The sequence below is a fragment of the Orussus abietinus genome, unplaced genomic scaffold (assembly GCF_000612105.2).
Source record: "Orussus abietinus isolate OABI.00-Male unplaced genomic scaffold, Oabi_2.0 scaffold35, whole genome shotgun sequence".
Classification (NCBI taxonomy): domain Eukaryota; kingdom Metazoa; phylum Arthropoda; class Insecta; order Hymenoptera; family Orussidae; genus Orussus; species Orussus abietinus.
This window is the reverse complement of record NW_019394237.1, coordinates 80540-87617: the sequence shown is the minus strand read 5'-3', so window position 1 is coordinate 87617 and position 7078 is coordinate 80540.

Sequence of the window (7078 nt, the reverse complement as noted above, 5' to 3'; positions counted from 1 at the left end):
TACTCTCGGCCCCTCTTGCGCCCCGGAACAACTCGATCCGGGAACAACTTTTCACTCCACCTTTACTCTCCTCCGGGCCCTCAGCCCTTACGGGAGGACCTATCGGCTGCACCCGGTTCCTCCGTTCCAGGGACCGCCTCCCAGATGGCGATGTCGATTGTCCACTTCCTCGAGAACCTCCGTCGCCGACGTCACCGACGGCAGGACGACGCCTCTCTGTGGGCGGATTCGAGAATTTCCGAAGGATTCCGTGTATACGCATTTTCGAAAAACAATGCATATATTTTCTCCCCTTTTTTTTTTTCTCTTTACGAAGAGAAGGAGAAGAATGGCGCCGAGGTCCTATCGCGTTGGATTTTTATCTCCCTATGTGTATATCAATTTATTTCTTTGACATTTCCGGCCTTCGCCAGGGGGTCCGCCGAGGGTTCAGGACGGTGGCCATTTTCATCAAGCCCTAGGCCCGCAAGCTCTTAACTTCCGGGCGCACTTCCATAAACCCGAGGAAGTTGCCCCGCCGTCCGGCCTCGCGGGGGGTCAGAGCGGGGGGGGAGGGGGCTCGTAAAGCGCGAAAGCTCCTCGAAGCGTCGTTACTCCTCGCGAATGACCCGACATCGGGCGTGATTAAATCCCTGCGAATATAATCAGACGTTATCACTCGATTCGGGGCTCGTCCTTTTTCCGGGTACGCGCGGAAAGCGGGCGGAAAAAGTTTTCCCGGGGGGTGGTGGGTGGGCGACACTCGCAACGGGATCCCCAGTGATACGTGCGGCCTTCGCGGGGGGTGGTTTGAAAAGCCGGCAGGTCGGCGGATTTTAAACGCAACTTGTTGCAACCCCGGCAAGTTCCATCCCCCCCCCCAACATCGTTCTATATATTATATAAAACCCGAACTTCTCGTCGGTACACGGAAACGTATGCGTTTTCACCCCCGCAGGTCGTGCATCTGCAAGCTCGACTCGGCGCGGCTCTTGTGCGGCTGACTTTTTATTCTGTTTCCTTTTAATAATTACCCGGCGCGTATTCATCGCGTGGGAGGGCTTGCGGAAACTGCAAGCTTGCTTAACTGGCCGCCGCGATTCCGCGGGATGGGTTTTTCTCCCGAGCTTGCGGCCGATTCGCGGCCGCACCTGTCGGCTCGGCCGTTCTTTCGCTTCTGTTTCGGGCCTTTGCCGGAAACCGCACACCCTCCGCAAGCTCGCTCGTGGCCGACCTCCGACGCACTCCCGCAAGCTCGGAGCCGCCTCGTCGCGGAAACGCAGCGGTAATCGGGCACGGCTATTGATTCGTGGTGAAATATTGCCGGGACGCTGAACTCGGCCCGGAATATCCTCGCCATCTTGCTATTTTCGGAGCTTTCCGCCCGCCTGATTTTCCGCCCATCTTGGCGGATTAATCGGATAGACGCGGAGACAAACGGGAATGGTCGAGAAAAGTGGCGGGAAAGCGGAGAAAAAGTCCGGAAATGGTCGCGATCTTGCTGTTTTCAGAGCTTTCCGCCGGCTCGCTTTTCCGCCCGCAGGCGGAGGAATCGGATAGACGCGGAGACAAACGAGGATTCTCGAAAAAAGTGGCGGAAAAGCGGAGAAAAAGCCGGAAATTGGTCGCCGTCTTGATATTTTCAGAGCTTTCCGCCAGCCCGCTTTTCCGCCCACTGGCGGAGGAATCAAATAGACGCGGGGACAAACGGGGATTTTCGAGAAAGTGTTGGAAAATCGGCGAAAAAATCGGAAAATGGTCGCGATTTTGCTATTTTCAGAGCTTTCCGCCCATCTGCTTTTTCGCTCATCTTGGCCGACTAATCGGATAGACGCGGAGACAAGCGGGGATTCTCGAAAAAGTGTAGAGAAGGTCGGAAAATGGTCGGGAAAATGTCGCGGCGCTCTTGACCTCCCCCGGAAGTCGCCCTGGGCGGAAAAAGCGAAACCCGGGCGGGGCGTCCGCGTTTACTCGGGTCTTCTTTTTCCCCTCTCCACTTTTCGATATCAAATCGAATTTCTCATTTCCACTCGAGCGCCCGGCGAATCAGCTTGCAAAGTGCAATGGTCCTCCAGGGTAGAGAAAAAGCCGGGCGGGCGGAAAAACGAAAGTCGAGGAGACATCCGCCCGGAAAAGTCGGGCTCCCCGATATCGGGTCACTCGAGCCGGGGCGAATAATCCCGGGAGCTTCCTTTATTCGAACCGATTACTCTCGGTGAGCTCGTTGCGGAAAAACCGGAGGGGGGGAATTCCGCGCGATTTGCCGGCCGCGGTCGCCGCATTAACCCCGGGACGCGGGCGCGGATTAAAGTTCCCCCGGCCGACGCCGCGACGCGGCTTCAATGCGGCCGCTCCCTTCCGGCCGCGGCGGAATGGCCGCGCCGGATCCGCAACCGCCTCGGAGGGTCCGCGGCCCTCCTGGAATTATTTATCCAGGCTGCCTCATTTGTTTATCCCCGCTCGTTCATTTGTTCCGCGTGCGTTTCCGCACGCGGCCGACTTGCCATTCGGCCCCCGGCTTCCGGGATTTTCGTCCCGGGTATTTGTTCCCTATCTTGCGGGATCTTCCTGCTTTTCTTTCCTCTCCCCTCTTCTAGGCGGTTCATTATTAAAAAGCTCCGGCCTCGTCCCCGTGAATTTATTCATCCGGCGGAGCTTTTATTTATTTACCGGCCATTTTTACGAGCTCGGGATTCTCCGCGGTCCCGCCGGAAATCCCCTGGGGGACTTTTCGACCAGGTCGAACTTCCTTATTTATTTACGGATTTATTTAGCCGCCCCCTCCCGATTAATCTGCCGGACCTCGGAAGGACAATCGTACTTCTTTATGTATATACTTCATGGACTTCCTGTACTTCATCTACCCGAACTGAGGGTCTACTCTAGAAGAGGCCCATGTGTTTGCTCGCTCCATCCGTTTGCGCGGGGATCCCCGGGGGGCGGAAAAGCTCGAGGTGGGCGGAAAAGCTCGAGGGGGTGACGCGATCGAGTTTTCCCTCGGCCCGGACAAGCTTGTTTATTTATTGTCTGATTTATTTAGGAGCCTTCGACGACGCTCCTTCGCCTCTCGCGATTCCGCCCTGTCTGCTGTAAGTAAACGCCTGGTGGGCGGAGGGTGAAGTTCGCCAATCTACGGGCACTTCGACCTAGAACGAAGTTCCCCACGGTCGAGCTTTGCGGGGGGTCCGATCGATCCGACGCAGAAAGAGGTCGAAATGAAAGATTCACCGCGCAATATCGCACGCAACCGGGTTGACCGATCCGACGCGATTCAATTACCGGACTTCAGGGTTGAAGGTTGAAGTTGGAGGTGAAGTTGTCGCGGAAACTTTTCCGCTCTCTCGAGTTGATCGATCGAGGCCGGAGAGAAATGCGAAGCCTCGCTCGATCGCTCATCGAACGGAAAAAGAAATTTCGGGATCGATAGGGAGCAGGAGGTTGAAGGTTCGAACTTCCCGGAACTTCGAACTGGACGACCTACTCCAATGGGGAGTTCCTCGCTACGCGAGAGAAGTTCCGGACTTCGCGGTTAACGCCGGCCCTTCCGTCGCCCGTTCTCACCAGGTAACTGGCTGAACCTAATCAACCTTCGGGAACTTCAACCTTCTCGACTTAACCTACGAAGCTGCGAGTTACTGTTGCGCTTTTCCTCCGAGTCATTAGAGACCTCCCTGCGGCACCGGAAACGTCTATAGGGATAGACATAGGGATAGGCATAGATATTCATCGCCGTTTTCGAGACCTTCGAACTTCAACCTTCTCCGAACCTTCTCTAAACCTTCGCAGGAGGTCGAAGCCACGTTTCTGCTCTCTACAATGATCTCTCTCCTCTTAACGATCTCCTCTCTCGCCATTCTTCCCCGTAACTTCAACCTTTTAACACCCTGCGAACCTTCACTAGGTCGCCTGGTTCCCGAACTTCAACCTCGGCCCCACGACTCGGGTCGACGCACTGCCCGAACTTCCGGCGAACTTCGAAGGTTGACTTCGATCTTCATCCTCCCGCCGGAGCGCACCTTCGCCGACCTCATCCTCCTTTTCGTGCGTTCAGGGCTCGCGAACTTCAACCTTTTCCACCTTCAAGCGTACCGGCGCCGCGCGTCCATGGGTCCGCGCTCAAACTTTGAACTTCAAACTTCAACCTTCAAGAGTATCGGCGTCGCGCGTCCATGGGTCCGCGCTCAAACTTTGAACTTCAAACTTCAACCTTCAAGCGTATCGGTGCCGCGCGTCCATGGGTTTGCGCTCAAACCTTGAACTTCAAACTTCAACCTTCAAGCGTATCGCCGTTGCGCGTCCATGGGTCCGCGCTCAAACTTTAAACTTCAACCTTCAAGCGTATCGACGCCGCGCGTCCATGGGTTTGCACTCAAACCTTGAACTTCAAACTTCAACCTTCAAGCGTATCAGCGCCGTGCGTCCATGGGTTCGCGCTCAAACTTTAAACTTCAACCTTCAAGCGTATCGACGCCGCGCGTCCATGGGTTCGTGCTCAAACCTTGAACTTCAAACTTCAACCTTCAAACGTATCNCCGCCCCCCCCCCTCCCCCCAGGCGCCCTCAAACGCGATGTCGAAATCGTTTAAGGGGGTGCGAAACCGCGCGCGACCGCGCCGCCGGTTTCGCACCCACCCTCGACCTCGTACAGTGATTACGGATTTATATCTTCCGGGATTTCCCCACCGAAACGTGGGATCGTAATTTATGAAATCCCAGATTTTAAGAGGATTTTTTATTTTGAATAGTTGGTATCGTAAGGAATGGGGTTGTTTATTGAGGGGTGGGGGTTAAACGGTACCGGCGTTTGGGGTTTTCTAGGTCTTGCTGGGTTGCAGTCGTGCCAACCGCCAGGTCCCCTAGCCGGCTCTAAATAATGCCGCTTCCGGCGAGCTCGAGGAGATAGAATCAGGCCTGCCAACTTTATAGCGCGCCGAGCCACCGCCGGCGATAATAAACCCCAGACCTTCCGCGCGCGTTTACGTATAGACTTGTACTCCGGCCGGATAAATAGGACCGCTCTGTCTGCGGCCCGATAGAATCGGCCGGCCGTCCACCTAGCCTGCAGGGCCGCTTCCGAGGATCATTGATTTAGCCCCGCCGATAGCGTCGGAACTCCCAGGAGAATTCGCCAGGAAAGGGCACAGCGACCTGGGGCAGAGAAATCCGCGGGGGAAAAGTCGAAACAGGATTCCTGTACGAGCAGCGGTTCCGCGGGAAAGCGACTCCCGCGTGGACCAATCGGCGCGCGCGGCTAGGCCACGCCCCCTCGCGCTGATTGGCCCGCTGGGGATCCATCTAGCGGGCGAACCGCTGACTGTATCGAAATTCCGCGAGCACTTTCTCCCTCCAACTTTCCGAGAGGAAGGTCTCTCCGTGGGAATGGTGCATGAATTTGCCCAAACAACCCTCTCGCATGCGTCGGGTCTCGTTTTAATTGCATCTGTTTAAAATCGGGATAGGCCAGAGGGGGTAGCTCTTCGGAAATCACTCCGCGTTTCCGCCACCCCCTGGGGTTGTTTTCCCTACCCCCGGAACGAGGAGATAAGTCGGCCACGGAATTCAACCCCCGCGGTACGCTCCAAAAGTGCACTCTTATCGCGGTGCACTTTAGCATGCGATGCAGCCTTCGCGGGGGGAGGGGGTTAGCGTATGCATATTTCCGGGGGCGTTTTACATATTTCCGTGCACGAGCGGAGGAGTCCGCAGGTGCAGGTGCATATTCATGGCAGCTCCTTAGCGCGCAGTCCTCCGGGCAGAAAAAAAAAACAACCCCCGCGGTGCATCTCGGGGTGCATCGCGGGGAACGACAGGTGGAGGGCCCGTCTCGCCCGAGGGAGCCGATATGTAAACGCGGAAATCAGATCGCGATACGAGGCAGAAGGATTCTCAAAGGGTGAAATAAATGAAACAGGTGGTGGGGGGGTGGGTTTCACGAGTTTATCGAGGCAGGGGTGGCGTTATGGGACTTATCGGAATGAATTTCACCTTCGCCCAATTGATTTTCCATCCGGTCATGGGGGTTGCGGGGGATGAGACCTAGGGGGTGAGTACCGACACCGGTCGAGGGGGTGAAAAGTGCGAGATGGTTGGCTCTAAATCGGTCCGAAACGCGGATAAGGGTGAAATAAGGGGGTGACGAGGGGGTGGAGGCTCCTACTCGGCCCCTCGTCTTTTCATCCCCCTCCGGTCTGACCAGTCGACGCGATATGAAATATTAACCGGGACCCACCCCCGCCCTAGAACGCACCCTCATTTCTCCTGGTCGAACCTGCCGCGGATTCACCCCTCCGGCTATATACTTCCACCCCCCAACCCCCCTTCCCTCACCTTGGCGTCAATTATAAATCCACGCCAGCGGCGTCGCTCGATCAGCTGATCGGTCGACCTCGCCGCGAATTTTAATCGGGGGTGGCCCACCCCCCGTTCGAGGGTAGCTCGCGAGAGTTCTCCGTGGCTCGCGATGGGGATGAACGAGTTCCCACCCACCCCCCCACCTGGCGATGAGGGTGCTCAATTGGGTGCTCTTTAAACACCTGCCGCGAGGAAAATAATCCCCAAGAGTTTCCCCCCGTTACTCGGTTTACGAGGGGGTGGTTCCACCGAGGGGGAAAAATCCCCGAACAAGATGGCGGGCGCGCACAATGCCTAATCTGCGACTTAACATCAAACCGGCAATTAAATCCGACAATTTCGCGACTCCATTGTTGGTCGCGGCTTTCGAGATAGAGGGTCCCCTCGTGCTGGGGGGAATGGGGGGGGGGGACCGAACAGTAAGTTTATCCAACTCCGTACACAACGGAAATCCTCGTTTCTGCGCCCGGGCACAGAATCTGGGCACCCGTACCTCACCCAGGCCCCCCTAAAGCCTCGTCCACAATGCCTGACCACCCTGGGGTATTTCCCCCAGCTGGGGAGACTCGAAACCGGGTACCCCTCTCGGCCCCCACATGAACTCGATGTGGGTGGTGGGCACACCCCCGGGAAAGGGGTCTTCACCCCGTACCACACGACTTTTCCCCACTCCACCTGTTAACTCCGCGAATCTTTTCAGTTTCTTTGAAGAATCCCCGTTAATGCCGTCGTTTTTGGGGTCGATCTC